This window comes from Macrotis lagotis, chromosome 2 (assembly GCF_037893015.1).
Source record: "Macrotis lagotis isolate mMagLag1 chromosome 2, bilby.v1.9.chrom.fasta, whole genome shotgun sequence".
NCBI lineage: Eukaryota > Metazoa > Chordata > Mammalia > Peramelemorphia > Peramelidae > Macrotis > Macrotis lagotis.
The window spans coordinates 218,662,630-218,689,873 of NC_133659.1; the positions used below are offsets into that span (position 1 = coordinate 218,662,630).

Sequence of the window (27,244 nt, forward strand, 5' to 3'; positions counted from 1 at the left end):
AGATCAAAAAAATACTCTCAGATCTATGGAAAGGGGATAAATTTATGACCAAACAAGAAATAGAGTACATTATAAATTGCAAAATGAATGATTTTGATGATATTAAGTTAAGAAGTTTTGCACTAATAAAATCAATGCTACCAAAATTAGAAAGAAAGCAAAAAGCTGGGAAACAATCTTCACAACTAGAAGTTCTGATAGAGGTCTCATTTTTTTTTTTAGATTTTTGCAAGGCAATGGGGTTAAATGGCTTGCCCAAGGCCACACAGCTAGGTAATTATTAAGTATCTGAGGCCAAATTTGAACTCAGGAACTCCTGACTCCAGGGGCGGTGCTCTATCCACTGTGCCACCTTCATTTCTAAAATATATAGAGAACTGCATGAAATTTATAAGGCTGTAAGTCACTCCCCATTTGATAAATGGAAACCCAATTCATGTACAAGTCAAGATATTATCCATTGATACTATTGATCCTCTTTGGAAAGGAAGGATAAACAATAATTCCTTCTTTTTTTTCATCCTTCCTTCTTCCTGTTTTCCTTCTTTACTATCTTTCTTCTTTTCTTCCTTCCTCCTTTCCTCCTTCCTTCCATTTCTTTCTTCTTTATTTCCTCCTTCCTTCCTTCTTTCCTTGTACAATGCTTTGCACTCTCACTAAATGTTTCAAATAAATTGAATTCTCTTACTGTAATTAGTTATCTAGAAAAGTTTCTGGCACAAGAGTGACTTTAATAATGCTTTTTTTCCCCCTAAAGTTTTAAAGCCCATATCCTCCCTGCCCCTCCCTCACACTTTAAAATTTGGTTATTTAATATCTAGTTGCACATACCCCACTAATACATTGGTACATAATTTAGCACCATAGACTTCAAACTCAACTTTTAACTTGATTTTGGAGTAACATAACTGAAACAAAGTTTTTCAGCTGTATGTTTGTGTTTGAAATAGAACTTTGTATCATTCTGATGAGATTTCCAGAAAAAAAGATACTAAACCTAAAGTAGAGAGACAGTAGATAGCAAGTTAAATAGTATATTGCCCAAATTCCAAACCTTTATATAGCAACTATATTTCTTAATTAGGAAACTTTGATTCATATATATATATATATATATATATATATATATATATATATATATGTATATTAAATCTCTAACTTTAAAAGACTTCATAGGGGACTTCTGCCCAAGATGGCAGAGAGAAGACAGGCACAGTTCTAAAATCTCCTGGTCTTTCCCCATATGTAATATGAAACAAACCTCTTAACAGAAATCTGATCAACAAAACCCAGAAAGAAAAGCCAGGAGAAAGAACATCTATGTCAGGATTTGTCTTCTGCAGTCACAGTTGTGGGTAAGTCGGTGGCAGGGGGCAGATCAGCCAGGGATCAACCTGATTAGCAGCAGAGCTGAAGCCCAAGAGCCTGTGGGCCCGAGAACCAGACCTGTGTGATCAGTGGCAGGGCTAGAGGCTGGTCTACCATGGGGGCTTGGGTCATCTATGGAGCAGAGGCATTGGTGTTGGCACTGACCATCTGGAACTTGCCAACAGGTCTGGGGGGAGAGTTCCAGTGCAGGAGAGCTGCAGGCATCATCCCTGGGCTTCTCTGGTGGGGAGGAACTCCAAGTCCACACCTCCATTTCAGCTGAAGCCTCTTCCCAGAACAAACACAATTACAGACTACCTCTGCCCCAGGCCCAGGTCTGTGAGCACAAGAACCAGCCCAGCTGACTATAGGGAGAGGGCTGACCTCACCCCAGGGTATAGCCATCATTGATTGAAGACAAAAGTATTTAACACCTTCAATCACTCCCTCCAGGCCAAGGGAGAAGGCCTCAATCAAGGTCACAGACACTCCAGAGAAAGCAACCAGCACCTCCTACTGGCCAGCCAGAGAAATTACACTCAGTGAACAAATCCTTTACCACCACCTACTGGCCAGCTGGAGATATTACACTCAGTGAGTAAAGCCTTTAGTGATCCCAAGCCCCTGTGAACCAGCCCCGCCCCAACTCAAGATCTTGGCAAAATGAAGAAAGGCTAGTGAAAAGGTGGATCCATAGAAAAATTCTTGGAAGGAAAAGACCCTAACTCAGAGAGACCTAGAATCTCTGAGGAGAATACGATCTGGTCTCCAGCACAGAAAGATTTCCTTGAAGAAATAAGGAAGCCGTTTAAAAATCAATTGGAAAATTTGGGAAAAGAAACCCAAGAGAAGATTAGTACCTTGCAACAAGAAAACAAATCATTGGACAAATACAAAATGACAATAATTCTCTCAGATCTTCCATTGGGCAAATGCAAAAAGAAAATAATTCTATCCAAACCTCAATTGGTCAAATGAAAAGCTCTTTCAAAAATAAAATTGACCAATTGGGAAAAGAATTTGCAAAGGGTAAATGAAGCAATCTCCTTTCTAAAAAAAAGAATGGAGTCTTCAGAAACTAATGACTTCATGAGACAGCAAGAGCCTGTTAAACAAATCCCCAAAATAGAAAAAAATAGAAGAAAATGTAAAATACTTCATCAGAAAAACCACTGACCTCAAGAATAGTTTGAGGAGGGGCAACCTGAGAATTATTGGTCTTCCCGAAAACGTTGAAGAGAAAAAAAGCCTGGACTTGATATTGCAGTATTTAGTGATGGAAAATTGCCCTGATATCATGGAACCAGAGGCCAAAATACTTATTGAAAGAATATATCAATGCCCTCTGGAAAGAGATCCTAAAATGAAAACACCAAAGAATGTTGTGGCCGAATTCCAGAACTATCAGATAAAAGAGAAAATCCTGCAAACAGCCAGAGAGAAACAATTTAAATACCAAGGAGCCAAAGTACAGCTTATGCAGGACCTGGCTGCATCAGCATTAAGGGATTGAAGAGCCTGGAATGAGATATTCTGAAGAGCAAGGGACCTTGGAATGCAGCCAAGAATCCACTATCCAGCACAGCTGAGCCTTCTTTTTCAAAAGAAAGTATTTTAAAGAATTTTAACGAAATGGAAGAATTCCAAAAATTCCTGATGAAAATACCAGAGCTAAATAGAAAATTTGGACATCAAACAGGAGGTTCAAGAGACACATGAAGGGGCAGCTGGGTGATAGGGGTGGCTAGGTGGCACAGTGGATAGAGCACCAGCCCTGGAGTCAGGAGTATCTGAGAGAGAGAGAGAGAGAGAGAGAGAGAGAGAGATGAAAAGGTTAAAAGGGGGGGGGTAAGGGGAAAAAAACCTGCTATTCAATAAGATGAAACTGGCTATATCCCAGCATGGGGAAAAGATTCTCATAACTCTTGAGAATTGTAGTTCTAACAGAGAGACCATATCTAGTCAGAAGTGATGGACACTCATGACTTAGCTATGAGACTGCTATCCAATGGGATGAAACTGGCTATAACCCTACTTGGGAGAAAGACTAATAACTCTCAAGAATTGTAACTTTATTAGAATATACTTAGCCGGAAGTGATGGATACTCAGAATTTTCTATGACTCAGAATGATTTAAACACCACTTCCTCCTTATAAAGGGATACAGGAAGGAGATGGAGGAGGGAGGGGATTGAATGGGGGTCAATCTCATTATATTAAGAGGTACAAAAGACCTATGGTAATAGAAGGGAAGAAGGAGATGAGAAACACCTGAATCTTCCTCTCATCAGATTTGGCTTAAAGTTAATTTACACACACACTCAGTTAACTTAAAAAAATTTTATCTTTCAATTATTGAAAGGGGAAAGGAGGAGGTGAGGGTATGGAGACAAGGAGGGGGAAAAAGTGGAACTAACAGAAGGAAGGGAAGGGGAAAGAGAAAGGAAGAAAGGGGAGGGGTGGATATAGGAGGGCAAACTCACTGAAGGGGATGGTATTCAGAAACAAAATATTGGGGAGTACCAATAAAGGGGAAAAAGGGGGAATAATACAAATGGAGGAAAGATAGCATTGAGGGCAATAAAGAGTAATAAAAGATTTCATAGCATGAAAAATACTATGTTATATGATAGGATTAAAATATAGATTCATATTCAGAGAAGGCTTTTGAAAAACAAATAATTATCTAACTGCTCTTTAAAAACATATGAACTCATGCTTTCCCTGCCTAGTTCTAGTATAAGCCAATACATTTTCTGTGAGACTGGTCCTGGATAGCAAACTAGGAGGTGAGTGGAAAGTAAGGGAGAGAATAAGATTAAGAAATTGCAGTCTCCACATTTTCTTTGAAATAGTCAATAAATATATTTATTAAGCACCTAAGCTAGGTAAGAGAAGAAAAGGAAGAGTCCTATGATTTCACTGGTATAAGGAATTTTCTGGTAAGGAAACTTCTCTCCCAAGACAGGTTACCCCCTTCTCTGCAGTTTATAGCCTTAGAGAACAGCATGGGCAAGAGTACTGAGAGGTAAAAGTTGCTTCCAGGATCAAATAGTATGTCTTAAAGGCAGGAACTGAATCCAGGGCTTCCTAGCCCCAACACCATCTATAAAGAAGACCTTACCATGCTGCCCTTCTGATACTCTGGATACTTCTGGAGAAGAAAGAAAATACTAATAACATAGCCTATGATTTAGGTTTATATCTCTGAAAAACTTTATTTTCTATCAGTCTATATGTAAACCATTTCCAGCTTGGAGAAAGATGTTCAAACTGGCATTATTCTCCACACCCTCTAGAAAGATCCTCTACAGCAAGACAATATATTATATTAGAATACAGTTTGGTGTTGATATTCCAGAATTGTCTCAGTTCCTGCTTGGACCACTTTTTTTTTTAAAGAAAGATTTTATTTGAGTTTTACAATTTTTTCCCCCATTCTTGCTCCCCCCCCCACAGAAGGCATTCTGTTAGTGTTTACATTGGTTCCATGTTATACATTGATCTCAATTGAATGTGATGACAGAGAAATCATATCCTTAAGGAAGAAAAAGTATGGGATAATAAAATTATATAATCATATAATGCCTTTTTTTCCTAATTTGACAGAAATAGTCTTTGGACCACTTATTCATAAGAATTATTAATATCGTAATCTTGACTTTTTTCTTAGGTTTTTGCAAGGCAACTGGGGTTAAGTGGCTTGCCCAAAGCCACACAGCTAGGTAATTATTAAATATGGATCATGGCTTCTATCACTCTATCACTCTAGGATATAAGTAGAGCTTATCTAGACCAGAGTTAAGTTTGGTTATCACCTTTACTTCATGTCAAAGGAAGATCTTAGCTATTGTTCTTCCTATTTTTCTAAAGGGAAAAGTCTGAAGGGTTTGAGGCTATAGAAATATTTTTTTCATATTTAACTTAACTCAAAAGGTAGTTTTAAAAAAATGCTTCAATGATACAAAGACAAAAATGAAACAATTCCTGTCTTCAAGAAACTTGTTTTATGGAGATAGGATGGAATAACATGTCTGCAAATGTCATTGCAGAAATCTATACATATCTATCTGGAGAGTAATGATCAGGATAAAGGATCAGGAAAGTTCTTATGTGGGAGGTTCATTGAGTTAGAATCATTACTTCAGAACTAGAAGGAATTTTAGATTTGAGGAAAAACACATTTTGCATCCTTCTCCCTAAATCATATTCCTTCCTGCTTCCCCCCAAAATAGGATCTTATTGTCCTTTTCATTCTTTTCCATTATAGTTGCAGGAAGTGGATTCTCCCATCTTTGGGTGAGCCATAGGAACATGGGATTCTAGGAATCTAAGCTGAATGTTGCAGCCAGCATACCGATATGATTTTGAGGAACACAGAGCAGTAATCTGGATTATGCTTGGGATTCCAGCCCAGCAAAAGTTACCTTTGCACATGAACTTGGTGGGACCAATGCTATCTAGGAGTGTAACTAAATTGACCTTAATCTTTTTACTCCCCAAATGAGATATATAAAGACTATGTCCCTGGGATACTGAGGGAAAACGTCTGTATATTCTTATTGTATGTGTGAAGCAAATATTTCTTTGCAAAAAAATAAAATTGGGTGTTATTGGCCCCCTAAATATAAAAGGAACAGAGTTAATGGGAGGTTAAGATGCTGACAAAACACACACACACACACACACACACACACACACACGCACAGAAAATGCATACTTATAATATCTGAAAAGTGCCAGATACATAGTAGGAACTCAATGTTTATTTTCCTTCCTCAAGATGTATAGGGTGTTCAGGAAATAAACTCTATATTCTCAGAATACACTCAAAATATACTGAGACCTTAAAGAGAAGATGTAACTTTTCATATAAACTTATAAGAAAAATCAACTGTCATAGAAAAGTAGAATGGGTCATCTGGGAGGAAAAAAATGTTCCCAGGAGTACCCTGAAAAACTGAGGTGGGGGTGGTGGGGGGATGTATGCTTTTTTTAAGTTTAATCTTCCTTAGTCACAATTTCTCCCATACTTTCTTTTAGGTTTTTCCAAGGCAAGTGGGGTTAAGTGGCTTCACACAGCTAGGTAATTATTGTTTGAGACCGGATTTGAACCCAGGTACTCCTGACTCCAGGGCTGGTGCTTTATCCACTGTGCCACCTAGCCGCCCCTTTCCCATACTTTCTTAAGTCTAAATGATCAGCGACACAATAAACTACTATATTTCCCCATGTATAAGATGTGCCTTGATTTTGGGGCCTGAAATTTGAAAAAAAAATGTATTACAGAAAGTTATTGAACTGAAGTTTTCTTCAACATAAAATTTATACAACTCCTCATCACTGTCAAAACTCCTATCCATTAACTTGTCCTCATCTGTGTTTGATGGCGAACTCTGTCTTGGGGAGGCTCTGCCTGCTCTCCTGCCTGTGTCTCTGGTCTGTGGTTGACAAAAGGCACTCCCTGGGCAAGTCTGGTGCATGGACACATGCTTAGTCCATTCCATTTCATGAACCTGAAGCACCAATTGTGTCCTTTAAAATCAGTCACTTCTTTTTCATCAGCAGTTCTTCTTGCCTCATGCAGAGCCATCTTTCTGGACATAAGAATTCCAATTGCCCTTTGCTCTTCAATCCATCTCTTCAGTTCCCTCTCTAGATCAGGCCATTTGGCTAACTTGCCTTTCATGGCCTCCTTTGTCCCTAGCATTTTCAGTAGGGTTTCTTCTTCCAGTAGCCAGTCTCAGATTGTTTTCTCAGTTGTAGGAGGAACAAACTGTTGTTCAGCAGTGCGATTTCCATTCACTTTTGCAAACTGAATCATTTTGAACTTGAATTCAGCACTATATGAAAATCTTTTCGGAGCCATTTCTGGACAGAACATGGCAAAACGTGACCTAATATACTGGTAACAAATGTGAAATGATGAGCGCAAAAATAACAAGCACCAGAAAAGCAGGAAATGAAAGTAAAAAAAATCTACAGCCACTGTATGAGATGCTCCCAGTTTTTTTTGTTTGTTTGTTTTTTAAGTTTTTGCAAGGCAAATGGGGTTAAGTGGCTTGCCCAAGACCACACAGCTAGGTAATTATTAAGTGTCTGAGGCCGGATTTGAACTCAGGTACTCCTGACTCTAGGGCTGGTGCTCTATCCACTGCGCCATCTAGCCGCCCCAACTCCCAGTTTTTAGACCCCAAATTTTTCAAAAAAGGGTGTGTCTTATACATGGAGAATTACAGTAAGTCCTGATTTTAGAGCCTTTGCCAATTTCTAAAATATAAAATATTTATCAATCAGTTCTCTTTAGCCTTTATGAGTCAGCTCCAGCAAACATCTAGATGTTCTCTGATGTGAGAGGGGCCACATGTCTTAGATGTCTCTGCAGCATTTGACACTCTTTGCCACCCTGTCCTCCAAGATATTATCTCCTTAATAGGTTTTCCTGATACTTCTTTTGCTTGGTTCTTCCTCCTACCTTTGTTTTTTATAGATCCTCAGGAGTCATATTGTCCAACATATATCTTAGACTACTGAAATTTTTGCAGTAGATAAAGCCAGTCTGGAAGACAGAAGACCAGAGTAAAATCTTGCCTCTGATACATACTTCACCTAGGAGCTCCCTACATCAATGAAATCACAAGTCTCCAAGTCTTACCTGTATGTCACAAATAGAATCCAAACCAAATACTTTTTTTTCTGGGCAAGGTCTAGTTTATTTTTTAATTATATAAATATTGTATTTGTTTTCTAATTACATAAAATGGTAGTTTCTACCAATCATTTTTTGCAAGGTTTTTGAGTTATACAAATTTTTTTCTCCCTCCCTCCCTTCCCTCCCCACTTCCTCAATAGAAAGAATTCATATTTGCTTCCCATTCAAAATTAAATATATATGAGAAAAGACATATCCAAAAGGAAGAAAGACATTAGAGATAGAAAAATTATATAATACTTAAGACAACTTTTAAAAATTGAAGATAATAAACATTGGTCTTCATTTAAACTCCACAGTTCCTTCTCTGGATATTGTAAGGGGATAATAGATAGAGTATGTGGCCATGAGGAGTTCATCCTGAGAGTCATTGAGACCTGGGACAACAGGAAGGTCCATACCAGAGTGCTCTGAACTCAGGAAGGAGCTCTGGCCCTTCTCTCTCTTTGTTCTCCTGCCTTTCATCCTTATCTTGTTGAATATTCTCAGGAAGGACCTTTTGTCCTTATCCCTCTGCCTTTCATCCTCATATTGTTCAACTGTCCCAGGAAGGAGTTCTGGTACTTATCTCTCTACCTTTCATCTTTATCTTGTTAAAGATTCCACATTTTTCCAGGATACAGACCTTTTGTGGCAAGCCTGTTACACTTCCACAGGCCTGGAGATGAGGGATGCTGATACAAGGGGACTAGGCTTATATATACCCTTATTTCAACTATGTGAGTCAGAGATGTAGCATATACCTGTAATAAATTCCTTGCTTATCTCTCACTGGCTGACTTTCATTATTGAACATGCGGGACATGTCCAGTGGAGCTCCCCGAAGAGTTGTGTGAAATAAACTGAGACCCGGCTGCCCAGAGTGGACCGCAACAGAATTGGCGTCCAACGTGGGGCTAAAGGTAAGGGAAGGAAAGAGAACCGGGACCTTGTCAGTAGGACAAGAAAATAGTGAAAGTACCTTGTCAGTAGGACAAGAAAATAATGAAAGTACCTTCGCTACTTGAGTAGGCGGGGAAGATAGGGAATACGGTACCCATGGTTAAACCAGAGGAAAGTGAAATTTGGGCCAGACAGTTATACAAAGTTATCAAGAAACAAGGGATTACTATACAACTAAAAGATTTACGGACATTCATTGAAAAAATACAGACTATATCACCATGGGCCCAGAATATAGAAATAACAAAAGAAAAATGGCAGGTAATAGGAGAACAGATGACAGCATATGAACAAGAATGTCCGTCGTATTTAAAAGAATTAGATTTCAGTATATTTTCCATAGTAAAGAATGCCTTCAGTGGCTCTGAGCAGCTGAAAGGGCAGTCTGCTGCAGAAAGTCGAATTGAAAATAAAGCTGTGGCATTTGAAGAGGAGAAAGATTGTTGGTTTCTTCCTCCTCCTTTTTCTTTAACACCCCATTATCCATCCTGTCCGGATTATGATCTGTGTGTCTCTAAGACCACTAAGGAAACTGGAAATACAGGGCACTTAAAAAACTTAATAAAAGACAAAGATAAAGCTGAATCAGCATTAGAAAAGGCTTTAAGTTTAGCTTTGGAAAAAGGAGAAGATTTGACAGGATGGAATGTGTATCCAGTCACTGAAGTACCGGATCCTAATGTCCTGGGGCAAGTTAGGAGAGCTCATACACCCATACCATGGAAGCACATTAAGGACTTAAAGGCTGCAGTGGCCCAATATGGTCCTACAGCTCCTTTCGTATTGGCTCAGTTGGATCAATTAACTCAAACCTTCATATTATGTCCTAATGATTGGAGACTTTTAGCTAGAGCTTGCTTAACAGCAGGACAAGCAGTCGTATGGAGGGTGGAATTTGTGGAAAGCGCTAAAGTAGAAGCTGTAAGATTGGGAAATGGTCCAGAAGGTATAGCACAAGCTTTTGCTTCTCTGGCTGGACAGGGACAGTATGAAACAACAGAGGCACAGTTAAATTACGGTCCCGCTGAATATGTGCTAATTTCTGATTGTGCAAAAAGGGCATGGGGCAAATTAATTTCAGAGCAAGGAGACAGAAAAACATTGGCACAAGTTAAGTAAGGCCCAAAAGAGTTATTCCCTGATTTTGTTGCTCGAATGCAAGAAGCTGTGGCCAGGTGTATGGGGCCTGTTGAAGGAGCTGAAACTATTTTAAAACTTATGCTGAGGGAAAATGCTAATCATGATTGCAAAAAGGCTATGCTTGGATTGCCATCTTCGGCAGGGATAGAAGAAATGTTGAATAGATGTGAAAGGGTGGGTTCAGAGGTATATAGGGCTGAATTGTTAGCAGGAGCTATGACTTCCAAACAACAAGAAGCTAAGAGATGTTATGGGTGTGGAGGATTAGGGCATCTAAAAAAGGATTGTAAGAAAGGAAACAAACCTATGATTACTTGTTTTAAATGTGGAAAACATGGACATTATGCCAAACAGTGTCGTTCCAATAAGAAGCAGGGAAACGGGGTGAGGGGCCCCTCGCGGGCCCCTACCCAATATGTATCTCAGACCTACCCAGTACAGACACTGGAGAGCGAATACAAACATCTCACAGCACAGAAAGAGACATTTGACCCTTATACAGCATAAACAAGGTACAAATTCCTCCGTTTATCACAGCTAATATACCAATAGCTCCCCTCCCCTTCACTGCTTTGATTTTATCTTCCATAGAATATGTTCCTTGTATTATTCATCCCATTATTTTACCAAAAGGAGCTACTTATCTTGTCCTTACTGATCCTCATGATGTTCCTGCCTTTATTACTAATATGTTGCCTTTAGCTATTGCAGTACCTATCCGTGAAGAAACAGAAAATATACAGGTGGGCTAAGTGCAGGACATTACATTGGGACGTCCAATGTTAACACTCAAATTGAATGGGAAACCTTTTCAAGGTTTGTTAGACACGGGAGCTGACCGGGCGGTAATAGCTTTAGATTTATGGCCAAAAGGGTGGCCCACAGAATCTGCTGGTGCACAAGTAGTGGGTATAGGAGGTATGCAATCAGCTTTACAAGCTGCTGAATGGATAGAGTGGAATATGGAAAATAAGAAGGGAACATTTAAACCATTGATAGTATCGGGATTGACCATGAATTTATGGGGCAGAGACATTATGAAACATTGGCATTTAAGATTAACCAATGAGTCTTTTTAACAGGGGCCATTGTTGTTGCAAGAAGCTGTAACTTAACCTGTCCACCTTTGAGATGGATTAATGACAAACCTATATGGAAGGAACAATGGCCCCTGACTCATGAAAAGCTTCTTGCATTACAAAACCTGGTAAAAGAGCAATTAGCATTGGGACACACTGAACCTACTTTTTCCCCATGGAACTCTCCGATTTTTGTAATAAAGAAAAAGTCAGGAAAATGGAGAATGTTGACAGACTTAAGAGGAGTTAATGCTGTTATGCATCCTTTAGGAACCTTACAGCCAGGTTTACCATCACCTAATGCTATTCCGGAAGGTTACTTAATTTGGATTATTGATATACAAGACTGTTTTTATAGCATTCCATTACATGAACAAGACAAAGAAAGATTTGCATTTTCTGTACCACAAATTAATTTCAAAGCACCAATGCAGAGATATCAATGGAAAGTTCTTCCTCAGGGCATGGCTAATAGTCCTACTTTATGTCAATGGTATGTGGATCAAGCCTTGAAAAAACCTAGGCAAAAATGGCCTGAGGCTTACATATGTCATTATATGGATGATATTTTAGTTGCACACAAAAGTCAAGAAAAATTAAAACTGTTAAGTGACTGTATTGTTCATGAACTGGAAAAATTTGGATTAACTATAGCAAGGAATAAGGTACAGACTCAGGTTCCGTATTCTTATTTAGGATTTACAGTTTCTGATCATTATATATCACAGAAACCTGTACAAATTGACTATAGTAAAATAAAAACATTGAATGATTTTCAGAAATTAGTGGGGTCCATACAATGGATAAGGGCACGGACTCCTATACCTTCATCTTTAATGAGACCCCTATATGATATATTGAGAGGGGATTCTAATTTAACTTCAGTTAGGGAATGGACAGAAGAAGCTAGAAGAGCCTGTGAAGATATAATAACTTTATGTTCTTCGGAAAAAACATACAGGGTAAATGATAAGCAGGCAATTGCTATTACTCTAATCCGATGCAAATCTCCCTATGCAGCTATACATCAGGATATAAAAATATTGGAATGGGTGTATAGCCCCAGGGAGGATGGAATACTAACAAACATATGGGAAAAGGTAGGAAGAGTATTATTAGAAGCAGCAAAAAGGACAGCTATGATATTTGGGACCAAGCCTTTGTTCTTTGTCCCATATACTATGAATCAAATAGAAGAATTGTGTCAAAATGATTTTTATTGGGCAATATTGTCTCAATGGGGAGAATTTAAAAATACCCAATCACCCCTTCTTGTACATAAGTTGTGTGAAGAATGGGGCATGCCTCCAAGAAGAGTTGTTAGAATACACCCAGTAAGAGGGAACAATGTTTTCACTGATGCCACGAAAGATCACAGGGCTGCTATATATCATGAGAAAAACAATGATATGATTGTATTAACAACTCCCTATAACAGTACACAAAAGAATGAATTATTTGCTATAATTGAGGCTATAAGAAGGTACACAGAACCCATCAACGTTATATCTGATAGTGCTTATGCTGTAAATATAGTACAAAAAATAGAACAGTCCATTTTGATAGATCACAAATCTTCCATAGGAAGTCTGTTAAATCAGTCGCAAAATATAGTCAGGAGTCGGTCCAATCCATTGTACATTATGCATGTTAGATCTCATACAGACGGAATTGGTCCGTTATTTGAAGGGAATAAGCTAGTGGATTCTGCACTGTCTCCTTCACTCATTTGTTCAGTTCAAGTAGCTGAACAAGCACACTCTAAATTTCATATGTCTTCCCATTCTTTAGTTCGTTTATATGGCATTACTAGGGAACAAGCTCGTCGTATAGTAAAAAGATGTACTCGATGTATTCCCTTTACACCTCCTGCCTCGACTGGTGTTAATCCAAGAGGTTTAGCCCCTAATGAAATATGGCAAATGGATGTCACTCATTTGTCTGGTGTCAATATCCATATGACCATTGATACGTTTTCTAGGTTCTTAATGGCCACAGTCCAACGTGGTGAACAATTGAGACATGTGAAAAACCATCTGTTTCATTGTTTCGCCATATTGGGCCTCCCTTGTGAGATAAAAACTGATAACGGACCGGCTTATACTTCCAGGTCTTTTCATGAATGGCTAAGGGAGTTGGGTGTGCTACATATCACAGGTATTCCGTATAACCCTACTGGACAGGCCATAGTGGAAAGGACTAATCGTACCCTGAAAGTGATCCTCACTAAACAAGAAAGGGGAAGAGGTCCTCTATGCCAGGGTTACCTGGATAAGGCTGTGTATACATACAATTACCTTCAATTTTCGAAATTTGACAATTTGACACCAGCTATGAGACATTATGTGACCATAAAAAGGACGTTACGATCTAGACACATAAGAGACAATTCAATAAACAATCAAAAAAGGGTTATGATAAAAGATCTGAACAATAAATGGTCAGGCCCTTTTCCTGTATTAATATGGGGTCCAGGGTATGTTTGTGTTTCCACAGATGCAGGGGACCAGTGGATTCCCATTAAAAGAATCAGAACAGTGGAAGAACAAGAAGAACAAGAGGATACAAAGAAGAGGAAAACAAGGAAGAAAGAATCACTACAAAAAGAAAAGAATGTTGGCCCTCTTGAAAATGTTTCTCTTTTTTCAAATAACTGTTGAGAAAACTAACGCTGAAGAACATCGTTGGGCGTTTGTACCTTCTCCACCCTGGTTGAAAGCTTTATCATGGACAGATGATATGCCTTCTTTTCAGTTGTATGGTAATCTATCTAGAATGTATGAAGAAGGAGGGTTTGAAGGAATAACTTTTGAGAAAGCTTTAATAAAGAGCACCAAAGGATTTGTATTCACAGGACTAACAAAAGGCCTCCCATTATGTATACAAAAGAAGTCCAGAGGCATTTGGACTGGTGAGCAATGGAATGTTACTACAAAAATATGTGGACTGGTGCCATGGTGTGCCCAAGTCAGTGATGGATATATGGTGTTGGGAGATTTGTTTGTTAAACAACAAAAAGATAGTATACAGATTAACACTAGAAGATATCATTTATACACATAGAGATTCGAAGGAATTGATATCCCTATAAACAAAACCAAGACATATTTGCACAACAGGGCCCATCCCTTTTGTAACAATGTCTTACCACATAATCTTACTTTACTAGCCAAATACCCAGGTTTCATGCCCTATACTACTTGTCATACACATCAGTGTGTTAACATACCATTAAATTTTCAGAATGATACAGAGTACCTTGTATCATGTCACAATACTACTTGGGATTTAATAGATAGAGGGGCTGCAGAATATCCAAGACAACAATATTACCATAAGACAGGAAAATTAGTGAAAGGGATTGAAAAAGTAATCGCTGCAGTAGGAGGGCCAACAGTGCAGGGTATGCCAGAATTATCTGGTCTAGATCCAGTCAATAACATTGCTAATAACATCTCCATAATGGGCCGAGTATGCATAGGAAAAGGATACGCTTTCCTTGTAGCTACAGAAGATAATTCCTCACTGACCTTGACCAATTATTCTCCAGATGTATATAATATAACTTGTATAAACTGCATAGTCATAACATGTTTGGGACAGCGTCTCTCTATTGGGAGTCGCATATTTATTGTGGCTAGACCTCATTATGCCTTCACTGTAGTTAAAGCAAATGATTGGTTTAGAACTAAAAGTGATCATATCTTTAGCCTTTTGGATGATCATATGAGCACAATTCAAACTTGTTCAAAAAGATGTATTTCTTGTGTTGTTTTGGGCATTACATTATTGGTAGAAGCCATTGTGGCTTCTACAGCTCTTGCTATGTCAATATCTAATACTCAGAATCAAATAGTTGAAGCACAGGGCTTACAAGAATTAATGCGGAATGTTTCAGTGGGATTTAAACATCAGCTTCAGGTAGATGAGCAATTTTATAAAGCATTATATCAATTGCAGAAAGCCACTATGTTTCTGGGAGAAGAAGTACAATATTTGGAATTACAACAAAGGTTACAATGTGATTATAGATATAATCAATATTGTTTGACCAAAGCGCAATATAATGAATCTCAAGTAGAATGGAATGTTATTAGAGCCCAGCTGCATGGATTGAGTATGGAAAATGTTACATTAGAATTGTCAAAATTAGCCCAAATAGCTGATTATATTGACCAGGCAGCAGATTCAGATCTATGACCTAATCAGGTTTCAGATAAGCTGATTCAGTTTTTTCATGCTCAATCTGGTGGTCTGTTGCATGTATTTTTACCTTATATATTGTTTGGTATTGGACTTTTATTATTTTGCTTGTGTGTGCCCCTTGTGATGCAAGTCCTCATCTCATGCATAAGAAAGGTTCTGACTGATGTTTTTGTTGATCCTCCAAGACAACCCTTTTCTGGGAATCTATAGGGCGCTTTGCGCTTAAACAAGAAAGGGGAATTGTAAGGGGATAATAGATAGAGTATGTGGCCATGAGGAGTTCATCCTGAGAGTCATTGAGACCTGGGACAACAGGAAGGTCCATACCAGAGTGCTCTGAACTCAGGAAGGAGCTCTGGCCCTTCTCTCTCTTTGTTCTCCTGCCTTTCATCCTTAATAATGTTGAATATTCTCAGGAAGGACCTTTTGTCCTTATCCCTCTGCCTTTCATCCTCATATTGTTCAACTGTCCCAGGAAGGAGTTCTGGTACTTATCTCTCTACCTTTCATCTTTATCTTGTTAAAGATTCCACATTTTTCCAGGATACAGACCTTTTGTGGCAAGCCTGTTACACTTCCACAGGCCTGGAGATGAGGGATGCTGATACAAAGGGACTAGGCTTATATATACCCTTATTTCAACTATGTGAGTCAGAGATGTAGCATATACCTGCAATAAATTCCTTGCTTATCTCTCACTGGCTGACTTTCATTATTGAACATGCGGGACATGTCCGGCGGAGCTCCCCGAAGAGTTGTGTGAAATAAACTGAGACCCGGCTGCCCAGAGTGGACCGCAACAGGATATAGAAGATATTCTCCATCACAGATCCCCTAAAATTATCCCTGATTATTTCACTGAAGGAGTGAGCAAGTCCACCAAGTTTGATCATCACCCCATGCTATTGTTGTTTTTTGTTTTGTCTTTGGTTTTTTGGTAAGGCAATGGGGTTAAGTGATTTGCCAAAGGTCACACAGCTAGGTAATTGTTAAGTGTCTGAGGCTGGTTTTGGCCTCAAGTCCTCCTGACTCCAGGGCCAGTGCTATATCCACTGTATTACCTAGCTGCCCCCCCCCCCATGTTGCTGATTCTGCTCAGAAATTCAGCAAGGCTTTCTAGGTTTTTCTGAAATCCCATCCCTCATGATTTCTTTTTTTTAAGGCACTATTATTACTATTATTATTATTTGATTTTTGCAAGGCAATGGGGTTAAGTGATTTGCCCAAGATCACATAGATAAGTAATTAAGTGCTTGAGGTCAGATCTAAGCTCAAGTCCTCCTGACTCTAGGACCTGTGCTCTATTCACTTTGACACTTAGCTGCCCCCATGATTTCTTATAGGACAATAGTGTTCCATCACCTAGATATACCACAATTTGTTCAGTCATTCCCTAATTGATGGATATCCCCTCAATTTCCAGTTCTTTGCCACAACAAATAGAGCTGCTATGAATATTTTTGCACATGTCAAACCAAATATTTCTTATAGAACTATGATAGAACTCAATTTCAATTTACATCTCTTGTTTCCTAATTCTCAAACCAATGGATTATTAATAGAAATAATAGTCAGAATTTGTATTTCCTTTAAGGTTCATAAAGTCTTTTACAGGTTATCCATTTGACAGATGAGGAAATGATGGTTAAGAGCAGTTGAGTGACTTGCAAATGCTAATACAAAACTAGTAAAAATCTTAATCTGACCTCTGCCTCAAAAGGGATGTATTTAGTCTCTCCAGTAAAAGACCAAATTCTATGAACAGCTTTTTTTATAGAGAGAAAAGGGTTAGGTCCTGGATCAGAGGATAAGAATTCAAATCCTAAGCTCTGATATTTACCTTTTGGGTGAACCTGGGCAAGTCACTACCAATATTTGACAATTTTTTATTGAATCTTCCTTTACCTGGATACTGACCTAACTATTGTTGCCTGGATGTCTATTGAGCATATCATACCCAGGATTCTAGACCTATTGAATATTCAGGAATTGACCTTCAAGACCCATCTCATGCTTGGGGTTTTTCAGTATTCCTTACATTCTCTCTTGTTTAGAAACCAAGTTGTATTTGATAAGAGATACTTTCTATTTTCTGATATTTTAACAATCTTTCAATTCAGTTCTAATAATTCTAATTTTCAAAGGATATTTTACTTGAGATAGGTATTCTTGTTCTGCATAAAAGACTAAGTTAATTTATCTTGTACTGTAAACCTCTTAATCTGTTTATTCTCATTCCAGTTCTTTCTTCCGAAACTTTTATTTCCTTTCTCACTTTTTTGTTGACCTTAAAAACATAATCTTAAAAAATAAGGTTAAAATTAAATGACTAAAAATATAAATTAGACTTGAAGTTTTATTTTCTGATGGAGGTCATTCTAGGTAATGACCACCCCAACTGAAGGAGGTAACATTTTTTATGAGTTTAAATACCAAGAGGGCAGGGCAAGTATCCCTTTCCAAGTCTAAAGGAGGGCATAATTCTTTCCTGGATTACAGAGGACAGGAGAAGTCTTCATTTCAAAGACTAAAGAAGGGCAAACATAGCTAAGAAAATCAACCTTTGACTAGGAATATAGTTGTAAAAACTTACAGTAATTATTATACTTTGACACTTTATAGCTGTCATTTAAATTGTATGTTTTACATTTTAACTCTTACTTCATTTGTTCAAAGAGTGAACCTGGGCAAGTCACGTAACCTCTGTATGCCTTAATCCAGTGGAGAAGGAACTGACTAGCTTTGTTAAGAAAATTCCATGTAGAGTGTTGTTATGCAAAGGTCCACAGGACCACAAAGAATCAGACACTACTAAACAGCAGTTATTAGTGATTAGAGCATTTATTTTTGAAATATGGCTATTTTCAATTTTTTTTTTAAATTTAAAGCAATGGGGTTAAGTGACTTGCCCAGAATCACACAACTAGGCAATTATTAAGTGCCTGAGGCTGGATTTGAATTCAGGTCCTCCTGACTCCAGGGCGGGTGTTTTATCCACTGTGCCACCTAGCTGCCCCTAAATATGATTATTGATAGTTTAGACTGAAATATCATATCCTTTGTTGTTCAGACATATCTGATCCCATTTGGGGTTTTCTTGACAAAGACAATGGAGGGTTTGTCATTTCTTTTTCCTGGTTTATTTTACAGATGAAGAAACTAAGACATGTGATTAAGTGACTTGGAGTACACAGATAATAAATGTCTAAAGTCAGATTTGAAGTCTTAACTCCAGGACCAGCATTCTATCCACTGAACCACCTAGCTGACCCTCATATCCTTTGACCATTTATCATTGGGTAAATAGATCTTATTCTTATATATTTGAATTAGTTTCCTATATATCTTAGAAATAAGACTTTTTTTTTCAGAGAAACTTGTTCTATTGATTTCCCCCCATTTAGCTGCATTGGTTTTACTTTGCAAAAATCTTTTAAACTTTATTAATCAAAATTATCAATTTTACTTTATGCAGTGTTCTCTTAATCTTTCCCCTATCCATGATCTGATGGATAATTTCTTTGTTGTTCCTCTAATTTATTTATAATGGGAATACAGAAGATATTAAATGAAAAAATGAGAACTCCACAGGGTTTGTATAGGACAGTTTGTCCATTTCTAAGAAGGCAGCATTTAATTCCATCAAAAGCAAAGTATAGGGGCGGCTAGGTGGCATAGTGGATTAAGCACCGGCCTTGGAGTCAGGAGTACCTGGGTTCAAATCTGGTCTCAGACACTAAATAATTACCTAGCTGTGTGGCCCTGGGCAAGCCACTTAACCCCATTTGCCTTGCAAAAAAAAAAAAACAAAAAACCTTAAAAAAAAAAGCAAAGTATAAGCAAAGCTTAGAGAGATTCAGGACTCTTGACTCAATTAAAAAAGCAGATGAAATTCAATTTTATGCAGATAGTCTTAAACCAAATTTCTTTTATGATGCTCCAAAAGCTATTTATGGGCCAAAGACCTATGGTATATCTCAACTACTCAGTGCTGATGAATCCACTTTGCTTAATGATAGGGACATGACCCTAGAGAAATCCTAGAGAGAACACTTCCATAGTGTTTTTTAAAATTTATTTAAAATTTATTTATTTACACATTACTAAAATAGTCTAATTGTAAGACTAAACTTAATCCTTCCCCAACAAAAATAAAAAAAAACTTCAAAAAATAAAGTGAGATAAAAATAAAATATTGTATTTCAGACTGTGTTTGGATTTCATCAGCTCTGGGATGGATTGCATTCTTTACCATAAGTCCATCAGAGAAATGGCTTCCATATTTTTCCCCATAGTTGCTATTGCTAATTGTATTTCCCTCCTTCCATTCCTCCCCACTTCCATTTATTCCTCTCTCTCTCTCTCTCTCTCTCTCTCTCTCTCTCTCTCTCTCTCTCTCTCTCTCTCTCTCTCCTTTCACTTTGTCCCTCCTCAAAAAGTATGTTATAGGATAGCCAAGTGGCAAAGAGAACAAAGCACCTTCCCTGGGGCCAGGAGGACCCAAGCCCAATTCCTTCCCCAGACACCCAACCACCATCCAGCTGCAAGGTCCCACCCAGACAGGTCACCTAACTCCACCACCTTGCAAAAAAGAAAATATGTTGTATCTTTCCTCTATCATCTCTATACCCCCTTTGTCCCATCCCCTTATTCTCCTTTTTCCTGTGGTAAGATAGGTGTGTTTGTTCTTTCCTCTCTGAGCCATTTCTGATGAGGATGAAGTCTCACTCATTTCCCCTCACCTTTCCCCCTTCTATTCTGTTGCAAATGCTTTTCTTGACTAGTTCAGTATTTGGGAGGCTCAGAAAGAAAATGTGAGAGAGAAGAGATATTAGACTAACTACCAAACTGAAGGTCTACAGAGCCATTGTGGTAACCATCTCCATGCCAGGAAACTGAATCACTTCCATTTAAATTGTCCTAGGAAGATTCTGAAGATCACCTAGCAGGAGAAGATACCAGACACAGAGGTCCTTTCTTGAGCTAAACTGCCTAGCATTTCAGTGTTATTACAGAGAGAGAGTGATCTGATGGACTGAGCATGTTGTTACATTGCCATAAGTTTGCTTGCCAAAAAGACTATTTTATGGAGCACACACTCAGGGCAAGTGCTCAAAAGGGGCTCAGAAGAAGTGATACAGGGACACCCTGAAGGTTTCTCTTAAGAACTTTAGAATTGATTGTACAGCATGGGAGACACTGGCATAGGTCCGCCCTGCATGGTGTGCCCTCATCTGTTAAGATCCTACACTGTATGAGGAAGGCAGAATTGAAGCAGCTCAAAGGAAATATCACATTCATACATTTAGAGTAAGCACCCCAGATGTTCACATGGACTATGTGTGTTCAACCTCTGGAAGAGCATTTTGAGCATATTGGTCTGATCAGTCACAGTCATGCACTCTGTAATTTATCTCAAACTTAATGATGTCATTTGGTCTTCTTTGACAATGAAGGACAAGAACTAACCAACCAACCAGCTATTTATAATGTCACCCTTATTAAGTCATGTACCCATTTGGAGTGTATCTTACTGTATAGCTTCTGCCAAACTGCTTTCTAGTTTTCTCAACAACTTTTATAGGATAGTGATTCTTGTACCAATAACTGGGATTTTAAGCATTTATCCAACACTAGGTTTCTGTGCTCATTTGCTTTAGTATATTGTATACCTAATCAAGTCCTAAATTGTATTGATATAATTTTTGGTATAGTTTGGTATTTGGCATTACTAAATTCCCTTACTTCCCCATTTTATTCCCATTTAAAGTCTTGAAATTCTTTGTCTTTATTTCTCCAGATGAATTTTGTTTTTTTCTAGCTCTATAATAAAATAATCCTTTGGTTAGCATGGTACCAAATAAGTAAATTAAATTAGGTAATATATTTTCATTTTATTGGCTTTGTCTACTCATGATTAATTAATATTTCACCAATTATTTGAATCTATTTTAGCATAAAGAGTGTTTCTTAAGTGCATCTATATAGTATCTATAATTTGATGTATCAGTCTTGGCAGATAGTCTCTATTACAACTAAAGTTAATACTAGGCATAGAACTGAGAGGCTGTATGAGAAGGCCTGGTAAAAATCATTGAGAAAACATGAATATAATGAGACTTCTTACTGCAGTGTAAGAAATGTTACTATAAAGGATTCAAAGAAATGAAGCTTATATGAACTGATACACAGTGAAATAAGCAGAATTGGAAAAGTATTATAATTGATGACAATAGTGTAAAAAAGAACAAAACTGAATTATATGGTAGTATAATAATCTAGAAGAATTAAGAAAATGTATTTATCTTCTTTCCTTCAGAGTGGAGGAACTTAGTGTGGAATATTTATACTACAGACAGACTCTTAATGGGTTGGTTGAATTGATTGCCCCCTCCCTTATTTTTTTTTTAAATCATGTTTACAAGCAGAGGCTTGCAGGGGAAAGAAAAGCAGAAAGAGATGTAGTTGGAAATTAATGTGAAGTAAAAACAGAAAGCACCAATATGAAAGCATGATTGAATGAAAATCATTTAATAACTGTCTACAAATGTGCCAGAGATTGGAAATAAAAATACAAAAGTGTGACAGTTTTTGCCCTCAAGCCTCTGTTCTATGTTGGCTTATGTCCTTTGTTCTCAAAGAGGACCAAAATGACATCACTATGTTGAGTCAATTATAGTGTATCGAATTGTGGTGGTTAGATCAATACTATACTACAGGTCAAGCACAAATGGCCATGTGAATTTTTGGGGTGGATTCTCTAAATATGAGCATCTTGCCCAAGGTCACACAGCTAGGAAATTATTGTCTGAGGCCAAATTTGATCAGGTCTTCCAGACTCCAAGGCCAGTGCTCTATCCACTGCACCATCTAGCTGCCCCACAACATCCTCTCTGACAAGGACACACCACCAGCTGGTGTCTCCCATATGGTTCCTCTGCCTGCTTCCATATGTGTGGTTTCTCCCTAATAGAGAAAGAGAGCATCTATCCTTATTAAACTTCCTCACCTCTAAGTAAAATCTATGTAGAACTGCACTGATGGTAAATTCTTCAACTTGAAAAGACTACATACAAGTGGAGGGAGTATTGGTATGTGATTTTCTTTTTGCATATGATAGTGTACTCATTGCAACCTCTGAAGCTGAGATGTAACAAAGTATGGCTTGTGCTAATTTTGGCCTAATAATTAATCCCAAGAAACCATAGATGTTCCATCAGCTAGCACCCTACCATCCATCCAGCAAATAGTGAAGTTTTGAATATTTGACTAGTTCACTTACCTTGGCAATATTCTTTCCAGGGAAGTGATAATGAGCATGCATTGCCAGGGTTAGCTCAGTGTTTTGGAGACTTCAAAGAAAGGAGAGAGGAGGTATTGAACTATCAAACTGAAAGTCAACAGAGCCATTGTGCTGACCTCACTGTTGTATGCCTATGAAACCTGGTCTTTTTGCCATGCCAGGAAAGTGAATTACTTCCCTTTAAATTCTCTTGGGAAGATTCTGAAGTTCACCTTAGCAGAATAAGCTACCAGACACTGAAGGTCCTGTCTTGAACTAAACTGCCAATCTTCAGGGAGATTCTGAAGAGTTTCCAGAAAAAGAGATGGGAACGATTAGAAGATGGAAGAAGGAAAGAGCAGATGGCAAGATCTCTGAGCTGATAGAAGATGAGCATTAATTAGATGTTTACAAAGTACTAGGCATCTTGGTTTGGTGATGGATGGGGCATGAAATATGGTCTGAGGCTGCCTAAATATAATGGATTAGATGTTTGCCAAGATCCAAAACTGAGTGACTCAATTCAATAAAAATAATTCCAGAGGAGTATAGAGTCCCACAGAAGGTGCTGGTCCTCAGGGAGCTGGGCTTGTCCTGGGTTATCTCTGGGAGCCGTAATTGCCTCAAAGGCAAACCCAGAAAGTGGGGTGTGCCCACTATGGGAAAATGGTAGAATCTGGAAGTGACAACACCCATAAGATTTTAGATTGAGAAAATTGATACCATAAACAGAGCCAAGAAAATGATAAACACAATGACAATAACCAAAAAAGAAAAAAAACCCCAAAAGTCGTGGAGAGCTCTGAGAAGACCCTGCCACTTTGCACAAGTCAGAGATCCACAAGTGTGCATGGTACATACATTATTTTCAGACTTTTTCGATGTCCTGATCAGTGATGCAGATTTTCCCCCCTCTTCATTTTTAAATTATTTTTTTGTTTTAAAAATGCTGTTTGTTAAAAGGGAGGTCAGAGATAATAGGGGAAATTATGGTGACGTTAAAAAAATTTTAATTTAATTTAATTTAATTCTCTTCTCAGGTTTTAGGACTCAATTCTAATCTGACTCTGGTTAACATGGAAGGAAGAGTGGGGGGAGGGGGAGGCGGCAGTTGCTTTCTGAGGAAACTGAGGTTTCCCTCCTGAAAACATTTTCCAATATTTCATTTCCTTTTCCCTTTGAGGAAGTGGTGCCCACAACCCAGAAGGTTCCCAGCTCGGGAAGAAAGGAAGGCGGGGCGGTTGGCGGGCACCTTTCCGGTAACCCGGAAGAGGCTGGTGCGCCCCAGAGGATGATGGTCTTAGTAGTTCTGGGCCGTTGGGGAGCAGAGCCTGCCCCGCCCGTTGCGGCTGCTTCTGCGGGGGCGGGTGGTCTCGAGACGGAGCAGAACAACCAACGGAAACGCGACGTCAAGAGGCGTGGACAGAGCCGACGGCGTCACGTAAGGGCTGTCTGCAAGAGCGAGAGCTGTGTGGTGACCCAGTGGCCTAATGGATAAGGCATCAGCCTCCGGAGCTGGGGATTGTGGGTTCGAGTCCCATCTGGGTCGCGCCGTGCTCTTTTGTAAATCCCGGTTTTTAAAATGTCATTTAGTTCATTAAATACCATTTACTCTAGGAATTCTTAAAATGTCATTTGCCATCTTAGTAAACCCTCAAATATATCGTTGATTTAAATCTATAAAGCTTTTAATTGTGCAGTTTTCATTTGTATTTCTTTAGACAGCTGTAGAGAAAGCAAGTTGTTCTATCTTCTGACTGAGATATTTGAGGCCAAAATTTCAGAAAACTGAATTTTGTCCAGTGGAATTTAAAATTAGGGAGGTGATTTGAAACTGATTGGTGCTCCAATCTTCTCTGGTTCTGACTCTAAGAGATATTTGGTGTCAAGATGAGAAAAACTGAAATAGTGTGTAATTTTTTTTTTCAAGATGGGATCTGAAACTGATTATTTTTTTAATGTTATTTTCTTTTATTTTTTCCAATTTCAAGCAAAGATAGTTTTCAACATTTATCTTTTTGTAAGATTTCGAGTTCCAAATATTTCTACCTCTCCCTTCCCCTGGATAGCAAGTAATCTGATTATAGGGTTATTCATGTATAATCATATTTAACATATTTCCACATTAGTCATGTTGTGAAAGAAGAACCAACTATAAGGGGGAAAAAACATGAGAAAGGAAAAAAAATAAAACAAATTTTTAAATGTTAAAATAGCACACTTTGCATTCAGATTCCACAGTTTTTTCTCTGGACATAGATGGCATTTTCTAATCACAAGTATTTTAGAATTATCCTTGATCACTGAAGTACTAAAATGATCTAAGTCCATCATGGCTGACCATCGTACAAAGTTTCTATTAATGCCTACAATGTTCTCCTGATTCTGCTCACTTCACTCAGCTTCGGTTCATGCAAGTCTTCCCAGGCTTTTCTGAAATCCAGCCATTGGTGATTTCTTACAGATCAATAGTACTCCATCAGATTCATGTGACACAATTTGCTCAGCCATTTCCCAATTGATGAGCTTACTTTCAATTTCCAATTCTTTGCCTCTACAAAAAGAGCTTCTATAAGTATTTTTGTACATGTAGTTCTTTCCCCTTTTTTATAATCTCTTTGGGATATAGATCTTGTAGAGATATTGCTGGATCAAAAGGTATACACAGTTTTATTGCCCTTTGAACATAGTGAACTGATTATTTTAAAGTTAACCCATCTTCTTTGATGAATTTTCAATCTTAGCTGTTTAGACACACATTCTCAACTTTCTGATAAGTGTCTTTTCCAGGAAAAAGTTCTACAAGATAGGATTAGGGTGTTCAGAAGCTATTTTTTTTTCAATATTAAGCTGTTTTTAGGAGAGCTGTCCCACTATAAAAACAGAAATGCAGCCCACCAAGATTTTTCTTTAGTCAACAAAAAATGGTTTCTGACCTCTGAGATCAATAGTAACGTGTTCACAATTCTGAAGGTTTACGGGGTTGGGCAACCAAACCAATCAATAAGAATTTCTTAAGCATCTAGTTAGGTTTAAGGTATCCCTACTGTTTAGGGTTGATTCAAAAATTACTGAAAAATTACAGAAATAATATAGGCTAGAGACAACAAGCATTTAACAAGTGCCTACTGGATGCCTAGTATCATGCTAGTTAAGTGCTGGGCAGACAGTCAGCTTGCCAATCAGCTAGGATTTATTAAGTGCTTATCAGGAGGTCGGGGACTGCATGCAATAAACACTTGGGATCCCTCCAGAAGGGCAAAAACAAACAAATAGAGCTCTCAAGGAACTCAGAGTTTAATGGAGGAGACAATGCACAAACAACTATGAACAAACAAGATATATACAGGATAATCAAGAGATGCAGCATTGGCATTTTGTTTTTAGGTTTTTGCAAGGCAAATGGGGTTAAGTGGCTTGCCCAAGTCCACCCAGCTAGGTAATTATTAAGTGTCTGAGACCGGATTTGAACCCAGGTATTCCTGACTTCAGGGTGGGTGCTTTACCCACTGCACCACCTAGCTGCCCCTAGTATTGACATTTAGAGTGATTAGGAGAGGGTTCTTGTAGAAGGTGAGATTTTAGGTGGGATCTGAAGGAAGCCAGGGAGACATGGAGATGGACATAAGAAGGGACAGGATACCAAACATGGAAGACAGTAATAAAAATGACTCGTGTCTTATAGATGGTGTCTTATATAAGGAACAGCAAGATGACAAGTGTCATTGGACTATGTGTGTTTGGGGGGGGGGGGGAGTGGAAAGGAATAATGTAAAAAAAAAAAAGACTGAGAAGATAGGAAGGGGCCAGATTATGAAGGGCTTCAAATATCAAACAGAGAATTTTATCCTAGAGATGATAGGAAGCCATTAGAATATATTGAATAGGAAAGTGACATGATCAGACCTGTTCTTTAGAAAGATCAGTTTGAAAGCTGAACAGAGATTGGAGAAGTGGAGATCTGAAACAGGGAAACCAATCAAAATGCTTTTGCAATTCTAGAGATGTGAAATCATAAGAGCCTTCACTAGGGTGATGGCATTGTTCAGAAAAGAAGCAGACCCAAAAGATAGATGATCTTAAATAAAATCTATGGTAATTGATAACAGCTTGGAGATAGGGAAGTGAGAATCAGTCAAAGAGGTTGCTAGCTGGGCTGACAGGATGGTGGTGCCCCTAACAATAAAAGGGAAGTTAGGAAGAAAAAAGGCTAAGAGAGAGCAAGTTTAGTTTTGTATGTATTGAATTTAAGAGATCTGTGAGACATTCAGTTTGAAGTGTCCAAGAAGTTGGAGATTTGAGATAGAGCTTAATGTTGGATAACTAGATCTGAGAATTCTCTGCTAAAGGTGATTGAATCTTGGGACATGATAAATGAAATGGTGAAATATTTGACCAAGAGAAATAGCATAGAGAGATAAGAGAAGAGGGTCTCGCACAGAACCTTGGGGAACATTTATGATTATTGTATGTGACCTGGTTGAAGATTCAGCAAAGTAGACTGAGAATGAGTG

The 27,244-nt window shown here is 38.3% G+C and overlaps 1 non-coding gene across 1 annotated transcript; it reads left to right on the plus strand.

The window, feature by feature from the left end:
- Positions 1-24,206: 24,206 nt before the first annotated feature.
- Positions 24,207-24,279, plus strand: TRNAR-CCG (transfer RNA arginine (anticodon CCG)). The gene has a single exon. It is a non-coding gene; the product is annotated as a tRNA-Arg (tRNA).
- Positions 24,280-27,244: the final 2,965 nt, after the last annotated feature.